Genomic DNA, 19,472 nt, shown 5'->3' on the forward strand with positions numbered 1-19,472 from the left:
CTCTGTGTCCTGTTTTGTTGGGGGTTCCGCTGAGGGTCCTACCAACTCTGTGTCCTGTCCTGTTGGGGGTCCCGCAGACTACTGTTCTGCCAGGGGTCCTGCCAACTCAATGTCCTGGTCCGTTGGGGGTTCCGTTGGGGGTCCTGCCAACTCTGTGTCCTGTTCCGTTGGGGGTCCCGCCGTCACCTGTCTTGCCGGGGGTCCTGCCAACTCCATGTCCTGTTTCGTTGGGGATTCCGCTGAGGGTCCTGCCAACTCTGTGTCCTGTCCTGTTGGGGGTCCCACTGACTACTGTTCTGCCGAGGGTCCTGCCAACCCCATGTCCTGTTCCGTTGGGGGTTCCGCTGGGAGTCCTACCAACTCCGTGCCCTGACCTGTTGGGGGTCCCGCCAACACCTGTTTCGTTGGGGGTCCAGCCGACACCTGCTCTGCCGGATTTCCTGCAAACACCATATCCTGTCCTGTTTGGGGTCCCGTCGACACCAGCCCTTGCTCCGTCGGGGATCCCGCTGACACCAGTCCATGCTCCATCCAGGGTCCCGTCTACGCCTGACCCGCCAGGGGTTCCACCAGCTCCTGCTCTCGATCCCAGTGCTCTGGCAATCCAGCTGACAATGGAGGGGTCCCATCACGGCCTACGCCATCTTCCTGCCCGTCCTCCGGAGCTGTCCCAGCGCTGCCTTCCTGCCCATCCTCCGGAGCTGTCCCGTCGCCGCCTTCTTGCCCATCCTTGTGCCCGGCCCCCTGAGTGCCGCTGCCTTCGCCCTCGAGCCCGGCCCCCTGAGTTCCCCAGCCGCGGCCTTCGCCCTCGAGCCCGGCCCCCCTGACTCTTCCGAAAATCATGTTGGTGAGCACGAATCAATGATTAAATGTCATGACTATAACACGAAATGCCGTGAGACTGGGTTGGAACATCCGTGATTATGTGTTACAATGGCGTTAGCAACCAGAAAACTACACCAGCAATGACAAACAGATACGAATGCTGCGTGGGGTCTGGGTGCCGTGTTGGCGGGACGTTGCGGGGCTCGCTGCTGGAGTGGACAGTGTGAGCTGGCTTGCTGGTGTTGTGTGCTCGGACCGGGCCCGGGCCGGGCCTCGCCTTGTCCTGCTGTCTCAGGCTGAGTCCAAACTGAGAAATCCGCGGAGCGGCAGCTGAGAAACATAAGGCTGGCTGAGTGTGTGTGTGTGAGGAGCTCCGCAGATTTATCCATTTGGACCAATTGGTCCATTTGGATCATCGTTACGTCACTTGGTTCCCGGAAGGAAAAAATGGAAAAAGAACATCTCCAACGAGGCGTTCTGGGGCAGCATAGACACGTCTTTTCTGTGTTAGAGTTTTATTTGCTACAGGGTGTACTTTGAGGGTTTGTGACTCTGCAGACCGTTTACATGCATAAAAAGCTACATAACACACAAGGGGATGGGTAATAACCAGAAAAGCATGACATGGGACCTTTAAAACTGGCTATAATGTGCAGCAAATATGTCTTTATTATATTCAGGAGATGTGCACCTTTTGTTACACAGTTATATACAAAGGAAATGACCCCCTAGGTAATAATGTTTTCATTATGTCTTGGAGCATGCCTTTTAAACATGTAGCTGAACAGGTTGCAAGTATCTGAACTCCATTGAGAGCTGGGGGGGAAACCCCATGTTCGACGCAGCCCCCACCCCCCTTGGGGCTGCACGGCTGTTGTTTGAGGTTGAAATCTCTTAAACTCCTGAGTAGGTGTGAATATGCTGAAAAGTGAAAATGTTCTACCAAAGAGAAAGAGAAATATAACTTATGATGGTCCCAGGCATCTGCAGAAGGCCCTGTTACCAACACCACCAACACACACATGCACATTGCAGCCCCTCACAAGAAGATCAGCAGAAGGGAATATTTGAGGAGAGGTGGGGGATTAATGAGGATTAGCAGGTGGGTGGCTGTCTCTGTTTGCCTGTGTGTCTGCAGTGTTAGTGTCAGCAAAGATCTGTTCAGGGGGAGAAGGTGTGAGTTTGTCTTGGAGGGAGGAGGCAGAAAGCTGCTGCAGGCCGGCAGAACCACAGGATGGCTGCAGACTGCCATGTGCAACACATGTGCATTTGAGGCATGGGCGGTTCTAGGGGGGGGGCAACAGGGGCCAGTGACTCTGTAGCACTGAACTTGGTCCCCCCTGTAGCCCCTCCATAGTGATGCACCAAAGACTGCAATGTAACTTGGGTCGGAATAACAGAAATTATTTTCTTTTCTACAATATAATCAAATAAAATTGTAACTAATTCATTGACTACAATTCTGTTAAAATGTGAAATTGGTCTCGAATCGCCACTGATTCCAGCACTGCAGGCAGTGAACACATCACCTGGTTTGGTAGAGGTATGGCTAGGTTACTTGCAGCAAACTGTTCAGCGTGTTATGCTTACAAATAGACTGTATATGTGTAATACGAATAAGAAAGAAGAATACAAATTTCAATCTGTTTAATAAAAACCTGCTGTTACCATACTTCTACACATTTTTTAATTCCGTTTACTGTAGATGTCAGCTGCTCAGATACAATTAAAGCCAGACTTGTCTAGACTGTTGAACATTGTTTTTTACTGACATTTGTACGTATAAAATCGATATGGTTAACGACAGTGGCCTAGACCTGTGTTTTTCAAAGTTTGAGGGAAAAGGGATTTTTATTTTGTTTTTAAGTTTTTTTTTTCAATTTTTTTTTAGATGTTATTAATAACTGCATAGCTATCAATCTATGTGTCCTTTGATGCCAATCTTTTCATATTTTTTGTTTTTGAATCACACGACCGCCCTTCAAGCCAATTAGAATCGAGCTGTTGGAGCAAGTGAGAGCTAGTGAATGTTTCGCTCTGCAGCTGGATGAGAGCACGGATGTAGCAAATGTCGCAGAATTGCTTGCATACATCAGATTTATTTCAGAAGACAACTTTGTTGAGGAAATATTATTTTGCAAAGCACTGGAAGGTAAAGAAAGCGGAGTGACAGCTTCGATCAGGCAGAAGGCCCCAAATGTAGTGGCAACGCACTGCATGTTCCATCGGGAGGCACATTTAAAAAAAAAATTGCAACAGGGGGGTCCCCGCCAGAGGATAATGCATGGCAACGTTTGGGAACCCCTGGCCTAGACTATGTGACTTGGCTTGGGAAGTGTTGCCAGAACAAGCCATGAATGGACCAAAAAATGCTGACTGGTGGCTGAAGAGGTATCCATGAGCAAGGCACCTGACCCTGAAACTGCTCCATTGCTGCTTTGGGTATCAGCACTTCCTGTTCACACTGAACAGACAAAAATCACCTGGATCACTCAGATGACCCAGAAGACAAAGTTTGAATGTAATGATTATGAGAAAAGTTCAGATAAGATGCACCAAGAGTAGTGGAAGTGCTGTCAATCCAAAACTGAAGATACAGAAGGAAGTGAGACAGAGAGACAGGCAGAAAGTCAAGCTGGAGTCCTCTGAAATACCAATAGAGGAAATGAGTCTGTGACGTGTGGGGAGAATAAACACCTCGGTGCTAGCCTCTGGATATTGCTATAAACTAAACAATAGTGAAAATAAACAGATTTCACCTGGAGTGAATTTTCACAGACCAAAAAAAGAGGAGATGCTTTTTTATTTCTTCATCTGTGTTTTATTGGAAGCAGAAGGTACATGGTCCAGGACAGGCTTTAGGAATCTAAACGCATATTTCTGAGAGGATTACCGAATGCAGAAGGACAACACTCCACAATTAAAAACAAAGCTACCCAAACTGCATACACGTGATAATTTAACAGTTTAATAACCAATCAAAGACAACATGGCTCAAATTATCACCTGTGTCAAATTTGATGTGTATTTCAAATTGTGAAATTGTTTAAATCTTTGCAAATAGTTGTTGCCCCAGCATTTTTTCCACCTAATAAACGTCATTGAATGTGAAGACAAATAATGAGGCCATCACCATGGTATTTGCTGTTCTTGGCTGGATGGACTCTGTTTGTCTTCGAGTCAGGGGGCAAAGAGAGCGAGCAGCCGAATGGAATTCTTGGAAACACCAAACAATCCCATATCAAATTTCCCCTGAAATTCCATGGGGAGAGACTTGGAGCATGCGTGGCATGGAGGATGGACAGAGAGGTGGACAGCAGGGATAAAGAGACGCAAGCAAAAGAGGGAAGGAGAGGAGAAGGGAAACTGTGAAAAGAGAGTGGGTGGTTGGAGATCTTGAAATTAAGGGAAATTGGTAGAAAGGATGTAGCAGTAGCACAGAAAGATATGTTAGGGTGGACGGGAAAAGTCAAATGTGGAGTGCCAAGTCATGCTGGAGGTAAAGGAGTCGTTACAGGAGACAATACAAAGTGTCCAGCTTCAAATTCTGAAAAAAATGCAACAGAGGAATAGAGGAAAACATCTGAATGAGGGATTGTCCTTGCAATAGTGACAATGTGATGGATACTAAATGACCACTGCACACAGTATGAATAGCGATGTGCACGTCTTCGGGGCCAAAGCTAGCAGCCATAAGCTCAGCGGCTAATATCTGTGTCTGGTAAGACAGGACTCTGGTGAAACTTGTTTTACCCCAATGAGACAGTGAGGGTACCTGAATAACACCTCTAAAACTCACAATCAAATCCTGCTCAGAACCTGATCCCACTCAGTGCAGCATATGAAAATAATAGAGTCAATATCTGATTGGTTTGCTTTCTACAATCTGCTTTTGTAAACCTGTTGTTTTTCACCAACAAGGAAATGGTCTGACTCCACACCGGAAGCAGGGACATGTATAATCATACTGCAAGGATCAAGCTAGTTGAGCAAGTTGTAACATAATGCAGCAGTTTACTTTGATCAAAAGATTGTATTTTGTATTGTATTTACAGACATCTAACACTTTTATCCAGAGCAGCACATTACCTCCTAAGCCATACAATTGACTCCCTTATTTATTATAACGTTTACCAATTAGACTTCTGACCTGAGTTCACCAAAGCCTGCAGCAGCGACCAGAAGTTAAAAAGACACAACTGGGAATGGAATAAAGGAAAAATTGGGCAAAACATATAAGGTCAACACTAAGAATATATTTCAAATGTTGCCGTCCACATAAATACCTTACACTTAATCCTTCAAGTGACCAGTGCAACATAATTGTTAAAGTTTTTAAACGGAGCAGAAATAGAACTAGTCCCCCACTTCAAGTATCTTGGAGTCATACTGGACTCAAACTTGACTTTTAAGAAACATATTAAGAAAGTATCCAATACCATTCAATTCAATTGCAACATTTTAAACAAATTAGAGCTTTCTTAACTGTCAATGCTGCAAAGTCATACCTCCACTGTATGATTCTATCCCATATTGAATACTGTTTTACGAACTGGTCGTTTGCTTGTGGCACAAACCTGAAACCCATAGAACAGCTGTACAAGAGAGCTATCCAGGTGTTTGACAGAAAGCCACATTCATACCACTGTACCATCCTTGAGAAACACCATTTCTTGAGTTTTGACCATTTAAAGTCTTTTAAAAGTATGTGCTTTTTTTATAAATGTTTCCATGGACTCTCATTACTGGGCATTGTCCCTGCCAAATAAACGACGAAATAAATAAATAAGTAAAGAAATGTTGTTACACAAAGACTATCAGAGAAGATAAAGCCACACCAGACTGCAAAAAACACAATCCTCGTCAGGTTTTAAATGGTGAAATATCTCTCTAAAAACAGAACTGCAGGTGCCTCAACATGAACCCCCCGTGGAGAACGTTTGACAAACCAGAGCTACAGTCCATGAGGCATGCAGATCAAGGTCTACTTTGAGGCACTAAAGCCTCACATTCTCCCTCTCTGTTTCCCCCCTTCTCTCTCTCCAGGCTAAAGGGACATCTGGAGCGCATTAAGGCACTAAGGACATTGGATCTCCCCAGAGCGCCGGCTGGATGGGTGGCCCGCTGCAGCCCCCTTTCAGCAGCAGGGCCCGGCCCTACCTGATTGATAGAGGGAGCTCCACACACACACTTAACGCTCACACCGACAAATCCCACACAGTTGACATACATAATGGACCATTGAACATTTGGTGGTGCTGCTAACATGGATAAGTATGGACACATGTACTTCCACCTCTCACTCTGTTTAGTTTGGCCTATCAATCATGCAGCGGGTATATGATACATTACATTTGCTTCACAGTCCTACAATGTTACCCCATGTTCTGCAGGTCATTTAGAGATAGTGTGCTGAAGTGCATCGTATTACAAGTAATCAATAAACACAAAGGGTCTTACTTTTACATTACAGAGCCATATGGAAGTAATAGGGGAACATAAATACCACTCTGGACTTCATTGACAATGTGCAATTTAACAATGCCTGATTTTCAAAGCATTCCTCGACACGCCATTCACACAAATGAAGATTCAAATCAAAGCCCATCTTGTTTTCAAGATTGTTACTTTTTCATTAAAGCACAGCATAGATGTTTCTATACCATTATCCTCAGCAGAGCGTCCCTATGCAACAAGAAGACACAAACTTTTTCAAAGGAGGAAAGTTCAAAGAACCTCCTCATTTCCAGTAAATTGCAGTGTTGGCCATCATTTGCAATTCACAGGAAGTCGTCCCCTCTTCCGCACAGAAGAAGTTAATCCATATTTCACGTTTGAATATAAGATGGAAGCGGAAAGAAAGGGAAGATAGGTAACTCCAGGAGATGAAGAGAGGAAGTGGGGGGGGGGGGGGGAGAAGCTGTTGGAGTCGAGAAAAGGCGAGAGAATGGGAAGAAACAGCCGCCATTTAGAGTAAATGGCATCCAAAAACCCTCTCCAATTATCTTTGCCTACCATGCCAGTGAGACTGACTTAATTAAAATGACTTGAGAGGGAGGGGAGCGAGGAGGAACTGCCAGTGATTGAGGGGGCAGCGGGCGGGCGACGTATCTGCACAGAAACACAAAGCTCAGGCTGTCCACCACTCTCCCTTTTCAATTCTCCACTTCAAAAGACAATAAAGAAATAATAATAAAAAGAGAGGGGGCTCTCTGTTCGCAGCCATGTAATTGCACTATTTAAATTCTACATTTTTATCATTGTTAGAATATCCGTTGAGGGGAAAGAGGAATGTATAAAAATGAATAATAAACCCGTTTTTTGTTCTTGTATGACTCCCCCACTCCTATAATCCTCCTGCTTTTTTCTGAGAAAAACCTGACAGTGACCTTTTCGCATGAGGTCTGTTTCTATGGAAACAACGTCCAGTCCCTCTATGTTTGGTGTTTTCTTGTCATCGGGTGGCCGAAAGTGGCCCACTTGTGACTGAGAGGGAGAATGCATCACATTTAAATATGTGTCTGTGTGTCTGGTGTTTCATGTTTCAACTCATGTGTCTAGGCTGGGGAGGAAGCAGAGATATGAAATCATGCAGAACATTCTGCTTTTTTAACATGAGATTTGTTTTTGACTTGTGCACACGCCCTCAAAGCATGCAGACATCACCTGGGAAGCATTCTGAGGATGCATCTTAGGAGAAATGCATTGAATATAGGGTACCTGCTGTTCAGTCAACTGTAAACAAATGTTTTGTGATGTGTTCATTTATTTATTTTGGCATTCAAGATTCTCTCAGATTTACAAAATAAGATCTATGATATGCTGATGTGTCCTGGAGCTCATTGTCTCAAACTCATCCCATTTGTAGTTTAAAAAAAAAAAACATTTCCATAAAGATATAGACAAATTAGATCTTAAATGTGTTACTTTTATTTAAATGTGTTGCTTTCCAAATTGTTTGTAAAACTCGCTGCACCTTAAGAAAACATGGGACCAAATTAAAATCCCATTTGCACAAAACTATGTGCTGCAAGTCAAGCTCTTGAACATAAACACACAGACACACATTCACACTCAGATACCACAGATACTCCTCTCACACATTGATCAGCCAGTAACTGCTCGAGTGTCACAGCTAACACCTGGTACTGTGCTTTTGTCTTTTCAGCTTATTGTAATAGACTGCACAGTATTTCTCACTGAACACAACAAACTCAAACTGTTTTATCAAATGTGTTTGCACAGAAGGTTGGTGGGCGCTATCATTTGAAGTTTAAGTGTGATAATACACTGAAGATGATAATTGCCAGGATTTGGCAACTTCTGTATCAATATACAAGTATCTTGGATATAAATCAAAGTAAAAAAACAACCAGTGATGATTAAAACTTTCAAAATATCTGTTGGTGCATTTGTGTCAAAGTTAATGTATTTTCAGGTTATTGTATAACATGGCATTTTACAGGGAGACATCGTTTCACTACTTAAAAACAAACTTTGCAAAATACTGTTATTAATATTAGAGGGAAAAACTCTTTCCCAAGTATAGCATTAGATCAGTCACTGTGTGAAATATTTAAAGTGATGGTATCTCAGTGTGTAGGGGAGAGGGGGGGGCTGCGTTAGCATGACAGCCAGTATTTTCATGGGGCCAAAGCCAAGTATCTCCACATATCCACTTTCCCTCTCCCATTCATCCCCTGTCCTCCCTGCTTTTCCATCCCCAGAGCCCCCCCCCCTTCTCCTCGTACCCCCTTCTTCTCTCTCATTCCCGCCCTTGCTCTCTCTTCTTTCTCCCTCTCTCAACGACTTGCCGTGCTCAGGGAGCTTCCGTTGTGTTAAGCTTGGAGATAGTTGGAAGAAAGAACAGATCCAAAATGAATCATCTGGTTCTGAAAGTGCTGGTGTTGGTGTTTGGGAAACAGTGACACGTTGCTTCCGCCTTGTCCCACATTGTCTCAAACAACCAAGTGAATACTGTCTGATCAAAAGAGATAAAGTAAGGATCAGCTCCGTACCTTTAACCCACAATCCTTTGCTGCTCACCGTCCCCCCAATTGCGCGCACCCAAACACACACACACACACACACACACACACACACACACACACACACACACACACACACCACCACAGTCTCAGCTCCGGTTGCCAGGGAGACGCCATACCAGGGCTCTGACCCAGGAGGTTTGGGACTGTTTTTCAACCCCCCCTCCCCCTTCCCCTTAGAGCAGGAGAGAAGGCAGCTGTAGGACAGCTGTTAGCACCAGGCCGAGTCTGAACCACCACCACGGTCCCACCGTCAGCATGGAGGACATTTTAGAGCAGAAACACCCCGCAGCCCGGTGGTTACACACATCTGTCCGAAGGAGAAGAGTCTGGAGAAAAGTGTGTGTGAGAGAAGAGTCTGTGTAGCACAATGAAGAGCTGGTGTTAATGTACATTTCAATATTCTATAGCTAACTACAGCTTTCATCTCTTCTCTACACTGTTGGTTGGTTTTCTTTGCTTTAGAAACTCAACAGCAACGTAATGTAACATTATAGCTCACCTGATTACTGGTCTCTGATGGAGGAACACTAATATTTAAGACATTATTTAATATCAAAACTATTATTGATAATAGTGGCCCTCAAGATTATAGTTTTGAAACGTTTGGTTGTTCTTACAGTATATTACTTATACCATTCAAGATTCAAGATATTTCATTGTCATAGTTGCACTGCACAATGACCTTTCGAAGCTCAGCCCTGCAAGCCTTAATATTAAGAACCTGTGCATACAAACAAACAAACAAACATATAATATAAAAACTATCATACAGTGTATAAACAAATGTACAAATAAAAGCTGACATTAGAACTTTCCTGTCCCAGAATAAAAGTGATAAAACTAAATGTAATACGTACTATTATGTGTGGCATTCTAAAATATTTGTTATATTCTGCATTACTTTTTAATCCTGATAATGTCCTCAAGCAACCTCAAATAAATAGGTTAGTGTTGTTTACAGTACCTAAGAGACCCTTTGTACTGTATGTATCTTACCAGTAACAATAATCAGAATTATTTTGTATCTAAAGGTTTTTCATTCAAGTTGGTTCTTTAATTCAAATTTCATATAACCATCTGTATGGTAGATGTTTTAGAGAATATAAAAATGTCAAATGTTGCCTAATTTTATAACTGTAAATGCAAACACTTATTTTGATGATATGTTAATTAAATGGAACACAACAGAGCATAATTATACAAAAACCATAGTAGAATACATTTCTTTTAAATGATATAGTTACATCAGTCTGCATTATCTTTCTGTGAAACAACAATACTTTGACCTCCACATCACATATAGCCTGTGGATAATTGGCCTGATTTTCGTCTGTGTTGTGCACCGACAGAAATGTTAAGAGAGTCTCATTTGTATATGTAGTTTTATGGTTGTATTGTTTTCCACTTCCTGTGTTGTTTTGTCACTCACCAGTTACCTGTCATTCCAGGTTTCCTGATTATCTACCTCTTGTGTGTCTCCCGTGCTCATCAGCACCAGCCCCGCCCCTGATTGTCCCCACCTGTGTCTTGTTGTCGTGTGTTTAAATTCCCCAGTCTCCCATGTGTTCTTCGTCAGTTCGTCTTGTCTCATGCCTAGGTCAGGGTTACGGTCGGATAATCCAAAAATCAGCTCCTAACGCCTAACCCTAAATGCTGCTGCTGTGGGGAAACTATGAAAACTACAGTTTTCTATACAGCGGACTACAACATGGATGTTCAATAAGAACGAGGGACTCATCTAGAGACTCTGTGCTCTGATGCTGTTGCTTTATGCTTTATGAACGTGGACAACAGAGAAACATATTCTTCATGACCAAAGTTGGAATTGATATAAAAAAGGAAAGTGAAGCTTCTGCTCGTCACCCTCTCCCTCCGGTCCACAATAATACAAATGATCCCAATACGTATGATTGTATGAAAAGATCTTAAAATAAATACTGTATTTATTATAAACGTTAGTCCTTAACATCTATCACTGTGTATATCACCATTCTTTTAAAAGTTGAACAAACCCCACACAGCTCAGTGAAGACTGAAATGTTGACTTTATTTGATCATTTCAGTAAAAACTAACGTTCATATTTCTCTTTTTGATTATAATACTGATGAACATTCAGAAAAAAGCACTTTGGCAACTTACCACATACGTTTTAAAATGCTTAATAAGCACCGTAACTTTCATGATATCATTTCTCCGTCATAATCGGTTGTTTCCGTGAACGGCCGACTGTTGAGTGACGGCAAATGCTGCGGCTGCAATGCATTGTGGGGCAGCATTTTCTCCTCTCCTTTCGGTAAGGGAGGTCCAGTGGTTCCTAAGCTAAAGGAAGTTTGAAACCTCCTTTCCTATCATCTAGAGAATTCAAACGGCACTTATCATGGCTGCCACTGAGGGACTTCCGGGTCATTTCACTCTGTTAGGAAGGTTCCTAAGCTAAACAGACTATTCAACTTCAGCCAAGATCTATGCTCTCCTTGATACCAAGATGTTTTTGATCCTCACGACGTGAGCGATTTTCTTTTGTTCACCTTTTGTCATCTCATCTAGAGATTAGATAGTGTTTATTTCTGTTCATCTATTTGAAAATAAAGTATCTTACAAATACTTTACCTCTGTCTCCTGGGTCGTGCAATTGGGGCCTATACCCTGAGTTTCTGAGTTCGTAACAGTCTGCGTGTCCAGACACAACGCTGCTTTATATTTCTGAATAACCATCAATGCCAAATCTGTGATTCTTGCTTTCATGTTGTCCACTAAAGAGAGCATTACTCCCATTTGCCCGCACAGAGGTCACTTTCACAGCCCTACACACTTTTACTGGCTAAAGGCCGGTTACATTTAGGAAGAGCTCTGTTTTCTATGATATTCCAATGGTTCACAGAGGATTACTCTTGATGTTACATGAAGGTTCTGCGATATTCCAAAACATCATCTAAATGTTGTCTTATAGTATAGCCAATAGTACAAAAAGTCTATATGGTAATTGTATACCATAAACCAATAGTTGACACACACGAGAGTGTAAAACTGAGATGTTCTCCCATGCTGCCATAAACACACTATCAGATACATAACAGCCCGGGAATGCCAGGGTAATGGTAGTAGTACAGCCACTTTACAGTATCCATTACCCCACCATCATGCCTGCTGCTCATAGGTGAGCACGTTGGTTTATTCAGCGTGTAATAGAATTTGGCTGGCCCCTCATCTGGAGGAGCCAAAAAGAGCACTGGGCTGAAACAAACGGCGGACAAAACGTTGCAGCTTTAAGATGTCGTGGCAAATTAAAGTACAGGGCAACTGATGCTGCAAAGCAGAGCACAATGTTACCATCTTCCTCCAGGAACAGGCCTTATCCGCAAGATGTATGGTCGCCTCTCGGTGTTCAAGGGCAGACAGATCAGCACGGGATCATTACTTCTGAACGAATGGAGAACTTTGTTAAAGTGGCTGCAATGAGCATGGTGTGGAAGAGGTAAAAAGGCATACTGTATAAAGTCATTTCATATATTGCATTTTCGACATGAAATATCAAACCAATATTTTCTAAAATGCTTGTAAGAATAGATTCATTCTGTAAAGACTCTAAACTAAAAACACAATTATGAAAATAAAATAAGATATTTGCAAATAATTTAAAGCTAAATTCATCATCCAGTAAAGGTATTAATATATAAAACAGCTCTAAATGATTGTTTTCCTGGCCTTCAGCCCACATGCAGACTGACGGTACGTAAGATAGCTGTGCTCTTATAGCATCGTGTTGTGTTCAAGATATGTATTCACATCCTTCCATGTGTGCACCAATCTTAGTCACTCCGTCTAAGCGAAGTGTGAAATATGTGGGAGGATTTGGACTGGACTGTCCCCTCACTTCTCAAATATAACATTTATACTTATTTGTAGCTGTTAGTTTGCCAAGAACGAGATAGTTGTCTTGAGACAGGATCCTAGAACATGTGTGCAGTAAAAATAACGGCCTTCCATGTTTGACAGCCAGGATTATGCACACTTAACAGTGAGCTTTTTTTCACTCTTTCAGTAGTATGGTCTTCCTCTAAATCACGCTAGTCCTGCAGAGAAAGAGTAACCAGATTTGTTATCAGTGCCAGCAAAAAGAGCAGGCTAAGTTAGAATTGTGGTGATTTGTCTCCCCCCCTCCATCTGTTTTGTTTGCCTTCCATCTCCCTCTTTTTGATGAGCTGGGTCTTCAGTCCCCCTTATAAAATCCCATTAGCTCTTAATGAAGTCGGGCTCCTAGCCTCTCGGCCTCACCTCATTTAGCACGATTGTCTGGCGGCCATTAGCATGGAGGCAATTACAGCTGCACGACAAGAGTAATTGGAAATGCCGACAGGGACCCTGAGAAATGGGAATAAATAAATATTCAAAAAAATGTTCAAATTAATAAGCTTCCATTCAGATGACGGGGTGGGAGCCGCATGTGTCGAAGTTAAATCAACATAATTACAATTAGGGTTGGTAGGGTAAAGTGCCCGGCTGAGGCAGAAATGGATATGGATGGATGGGGGGGATTGTTAAGCATAGAGGTAGTCCCTCAGTAAAGATAACAGCGTGGAGCATCAGCGCCTCATGTCACAGAGAGGTCACACAGAGAACATTGGAGCATGCCAGGGTGCCTTCCAATCTGCTTTGATTACCGTCGATTAAAACATTTTAACCAACTAAGAAAATGATAAATACTGGATAATAAATGCCAGTTTGCTGGGCTTAGAATCTGAAATAATATTTGCTGAACATGGTGTGATATTAACCCAGACAACTTGAAAAGGCACCAGGATTTAATATCTGCCACAATGGCGGTTCTAGACCAATTGTACTGGTACTGGTCGTTTTACTTTATTTATTTATTTTACAACAGAATTTATGTCAATTACTTATTTAACGTTTGTTATTAACCTAAAAGCAGTTCTGGGTAATAAATTCATTATTTACGCAGCCAAACGTTGTTTTTATTTTATTCCTTAGTATTTGTTGGTATTTGTTTTAGTAACAGATTTGTTTCAGTAACTTAGTTTCAATGTATTTAATTACATAACTGAAAAAAACACATTCCTGTTATCTAAGGCCCAGGTTCCAGCTCAGTATTGGCTGCAACAATATCACAAATTGCATTATCATAGATGTATTATTTTGGAGGGGGGCCACAGGGGGGTCCAAGCACAGTGTTACAGGGGCACAGGCCCCTGTTGCCCCCCCCTAGAACCACCCATGATCGGCCAAGACCATAAGCTAAAATGCTGAAAAGTTTTATAACATTAAATATTTCTCAAGATCATGTTAATCAGCTACATCTACATCTAACCTAATTCCAAAGCTACAAAGTAATGACGGTATGATTAATATGAACTTTCAGACGTCTTGATTTGGTTAAACTCTCAGACTGAGCACTTGCTATTCAAACTCACGATGAACACTGTGTGAGTGTGTCTCCATGAGTGCGGCTAAATGAGGTCTTAAACACTTTACTGCCGTGTTCCAGCCGCATCCAAAGTGTAACAACATGCTGTGTTTGTGAGATGGATTACAGCAGGTTACATTACTCTGTGAGCGGCCAGGAGGTTATGGGTCCAGTTAGTTTGATGTTGTTTAAGTGTAAGTTAGCAGGACATGAGAATACATCCTAATAGATTCTTAATAGATGGAGTGTTTCAAGGAAGCACTGGTAGCTTTTGGTTTGCACCTATGTGTGTTTCTGGGGTCTCTGGTATTAGGGTTTTACTTTTAATGCCAGAAAGATTTACACGCAATATATATATATATATGTTTTCCTAGTCACTGGGACCAATGTGCATTCAGTTAGATTTAGTTGTACTGAAATTCTGCATGATTGTTCAGGGTACATCCCATCATTAGGTATTGTCCAACAATGTGCAGGATTAGCAAGCACTGTGTTTGTGTAGACCAGCGGTTCTCAGACTTTTTCTGTCATTCCTCACTTTTGAGGAAAATGATGTTCATGTCCCCCAGTTTCCTTTATTGACATGAATGGGGTTTACGTTTCTTGTTGATTTGTTGGGCTGAGTGTTCAGACATAAAATACACACATCCCCGAAAGCTTTCATTGTGAACCCAAAACCAAGCAAGGCCTCATACTTTTTTTTACCGACAGCTGAGCGTGTATGTTTTTTAGTTCCATCACTTTAAAATATCAGTCAATTTTGTAAACCTACTGTACAAACAATCTGTCTGAATGTAATCAGATGTAAAATGAGACAATTTAACAATCGTACATTTTTGCTGCACTTAACATTTTTCTTTAATGTGTTATATATGTAATAGTATTTCATTTAAAATATAATATATAGTGAGATTGTCTAAGCCAATCATTGCACGAGAAAGTAAGCGGCCATGAGGAAAACCAACACACAACTGAAGTCAAGAGGAAACACACACCGTCAGTATTCCTCTTTATCTGATTTGATCATTGTAATACTCAGATGTTTTCACAAAGACATGGCCGTCTGAAATGAGCTCGTAAAGTCCTGTGTTTCTCTCTTTTTAAATGAGGAATTCAGACTCCCGCCGCCAGTTATTTCCTCTCACGCAGGCGCAGAACGGGACAGTTTGCTGCTGGCTGTGGTCTTTGTGGTGTGTTCAAATGCGAATTTCTGGCGAAGACACGTCCCTGCTCTCGGCCACTAGCTCTCTGATGTCGCTTTGGAGCCTTAAAAGGACTACTTGAGAAATGTGGGAGGCAGTCCTGAAACAACAGCAGGCTGCAGGCTATGTGCCAGCTTGCCATGGCACCTCTCCTATCAACCCCCCACCCCCTCACTCCCACCACCCACAACCACTGTTGCCCCCTTTCCTGCCTCCTAAGCTGAATGACAGGTGGGGAAACCCGATCAGCGCGGGCCTTCATCAAGGAAGCCCCCCCATATGAGGCGGGCACGCTGCCACCTCACCCACCGAGTGCACAGCACAGGGGATCTGAGGCTGGATGGTGTGTGTGCAGAGATGAGGCTGGGGGTGGGGAGCTGGGCTACAATAGCCACAGAGGCATGGGAGATGGAAAAGGGTAGGGGGTGTAGTGGACCTTTTGGCTGAAGAACGGAGCTGCAGAGCTGGCACCGGGGGTCCAGGGCTCAAACGGGAACCTGGCTCCCACAATAGTCTCTGTCAGTCCCAAAGGGCCGTCACAACAGCAGGGCCAGCGGCTGCTGTCAACAATGACCTCCAAGGCCTCACTGCAGAGCTGAGACTGTCCCAGCCTTCAACACCTCCCTTTTAGCGCTGCCATAAACTAATGCTGGGATTATTATTGGGATCATGAAACGAGAACATGTGTGCGTCTTGTCAGTGACGTCTGTCACTTGGATTTCCTTTTGAGCTTAAGCTACTGTGCACAATACAAAACCGGTCAACAGCAGTGAATAGGATGTCATTGTTTTGGATGTAATGCAACATTTCAGAGAGAGCTGTAAGAAAATATTGTAATTCATGTGTTAAATATTTCAGGAAGTGTAGAGGCCGATTATCAAAAGTACATCCGAGGCCACTTAGTCCACAAGGCGATGACTAGCATTTCAATTCAGACCATGTAGTCAAGGGTCATGAGGGTTTTGTTCATGTATTTTAACGGTCCACTAAACTTTTAACTGGATATAATAGATAAACACAAGTACTATCAGGTATGCGGAACTTGTGCGGTCAAAAACGTCTTCGCCTTCCCATAGTCTGACTGGTGTGGAGTCTGCTTTACATCATGAAATTAGGTCGTAAATAATAGTAAACATACACTTTTAGCAGTCCAGAAACATACAAAAATATAAATAAACTTTAAAATGATAACTCATGATTATTAAATTGATTTAAATAAAATTCAAAGAAACGCAACTGTCTCACCAAAAGTACATTTTTACCAGAGATTATAATACCCCTAAATGGCTCTTACACCATTACCGAAACTGACAATGAGAACTATTTTCTTCCAGCTACCTGCATCATCTACATCACGATGCAAAGTATTCTCACAACAACAACTTCCTTCCCTTACACTTCAAATCAGATTTGAAAACCTATTGGCTATCACAAGAGCAGCGGAGCATCTTGGCGCGAAATTGGAAATCCACAGAATAAAACAGGCCTGTCCTTGTGAGACACACTGCCCATGCTCTTCATGGAGAAGTTTATTTGTCTAAAATATCTACAAGCAATCACCCCATGGGCTGGAGTGATCGTAAGTGAAAGGGGAAGGGAATTTAGGGGAGGGGGGTCTCCAACCATGGGAGGAGATTTAATTAGTGAAATCTCATTAAGTCTAACAAAATTAAGCGTAAAACAATCCTTGGTGGGGAATCGTGCTGGGGGAGGGGGGGCATGGAGACTGGCTGTGTGATTAGTCTGGCCTGAGTGTATGAAGAGACAAACGGCTAAGTGTATGCAGACGTCCTCTGGCAGTCGACTGGACCATTATTTGTGAACAGATTACAGCCAGTCCAGCTCTTATTTTGTCTACAGCCTCTTAACAATAAGGGGACTTTCAGAGAATTTGACTACAAAGACTAGGATTAAGCAGAATTTGACAAAAGCAAAAACTGACATGAAGGGGTTAATGTTAAAAGACTATTGATGATAGAGGATAGCAAGTTTTAGAGCCTGCAGCAAATGATGAGGAACAGACAAGAACTTCAATGAACGATTCTGTAACACTTTAGATTACGTTCAGCACTCATTTTCTTTAACATCCAAAACAAATGTTCTTTTACATTCTCCCTTTTTACAATATCTGCATATAGTATCAATAGTTAAGATTAAGGAAGTGTAATTAAAGTATATACACTCAGGTTTGGCTAGAACACTTACTAAAGCTTAAGGGAATATCATTGTTCTGCTTAATAAACACTCACCTTAATTACAGATCTGTGATGAACTGTGTTTTTCACCTTGCTACATTAAGGACACATAGCTCTATGTGTTGGCACTACATGTCGCACTGGATGTTAACTATTAGGTGCAGAAATAAACCAATGTTGACACTTTTTTCCAGTACATCAAAAATACTGAGCTTTGTCGAAGATAACTGTACTGTAACACCATTTCCCTGGCAGTGAACTCTCAATATTCTTTTGAGAAAAAAGTATTTAAGCCAACCAGCATTTTAATAATGTTGTTTGTTGTTTGTCCTACAGTCTGTTGCACCTGACCATACCTCCTGGCCCCCACCCATACTGTGGCACTCAGCCCCTGACCCTTGGTTCTTACTAGGGATGTGATACGTTGCCAACGATACGATACATTAACGATACATTTGAAACACCAGGCGATGCAATACGATAAGATGCACCCCTGTTGCGATACAGTTCTATACGATGTGATTCAACATTATGCGATACGGGGCGATACGATGCGATTCAACACGATGCAAAAATAATGATACTTCAATATGGTACGACCATAGACTGTATATATAAATGGACGTAGGGTCCGTGACGTCACCCATAGGATTCTGCAGAGTTGCCGTGAAGCCTTTAGTAGGCGGAGTCGGCCACTAACGGCTTCACAGCAACGTCAGAGTCTAATCCCACCTGCTCCAAATAAGGGCAAAGAGGCGGAGCCGAGGCGGGACCTGCTGCCTCCGAACTGGAAGTAAACAGAGCTAGCTCAGGCTAAGAAGCTAAGCTAACATGACATACATGCATACCAAGTTACTGCTAACAGTGTAGTTCCCCTATATAAACGTTACATTCATAATCAAATGAGACAATCTGCAAGAGAATTAGCTATATTTTGTTATTCTTAATGCTTGTCATTCACACGTTAAGAAAATAAGTAGGCCTACCGATACATAGCAGAACAATTGTGGCGATGTTCAGCTTAATAAGCCTTGTTCAACATAATTTATTTAGCTAATACTACAGCAGGCGAACCAAGTCTGCGTTTCGCTGCATTCCTTGATCTCCAGTTATAACGACGGACTCCACCGGCCGGACCCGCAGGGGGCTAGCTCCGGGATGCCGGCTGGAGCTAGCCCCCTGCGGCTCCGTTAGCTCCGGCGGCCACCACTGGGATAATTGGGTCCCCTATTAACATTTGCTCCCGTTTAGCATTATGGGCGTCATAGCCATAGACTATAAAAGTCTTACCCAAGGCTGAATCATAAACTAAAATGTATATGTATGCATAAAGGGTTACGTCCTTAGCTGGCTAATAAGTAACAAGCTAAGCTACCAAGCACACAAACACCTGCGAACGGGGTTAACATGTATAATATTATCATGTTAGACTTCTTGGAAGTTCTGTTAGTACATTCAAGCGCACAGCACAACATTTTAATTGTCTGGTATTTGTAACAATATTCCCTAAAAGGCACAATCACCACGAACACAGCTAAAGCTAAAGGGTCAAGTACAGTACTATGACTAACTAACGTTGTAGCCTCTATGGTTGTAACCTAGCAGAGTGGACAAGTTGCTGTTAGCTGACAGTGAGGCATGTACGTGTCCATCAAAGTGACCACGCCCTAATTTATGCAAAAAGACCTAATATAAATAAAAGGGTCGTGTTAGAAAACAATTCACTCACAGATTCATAATCATGAAGGTGGAATCTAACTATATCGATAATAATAT

The 19,472-nt window shown here is 42.5% G+C and overlaps 1 protein-coding gene across 4 annotated transcripts in view; it reads right to left on the reverse strand.

Annotated features, from left to right (window-relative positions):
* The window catches only part of pknox2 (pbx/knotted 1 homeobox 2), a 128,661-nt gene that overhangs the window by 85,573 nt on the left and 23,616 nt on the right, over nucleotides 1-19,472 (reverse strand). Inside the window, exon 1 of one of the 4 annotated variants that reach the window (XM_034232731.1) lies at nucleotides 3,959-3,983. The exons of the other annotated variants lie outside the window; for them this stretch is intronic. The gene's annotated coding sequence lies outside the window, so the exon portion shown is untranslated. Of the gene's footprint in view, nucleotides 1-3,958; nucleotides 3,984-19,472 lie in introns of those variants that run through there. 4 annotated transcript variants of the gene reach the window in all.

This window comes from Gymnodraco acuticeps, unplaced genomic scaffold (assembly GCF_902827175.1).
Source record: "Gymnodraco acuticeps unplaced genomic scaffold, fGymAcu1.1, whole genome shotgun sequence".
NCBI classification, from domain to species: Eukaryota; Metazoa; Chordata; class Actinopteri; order Perciformes; family Bathydraconidae; genus Gymnodraco; species Gymnodraco acuticeps.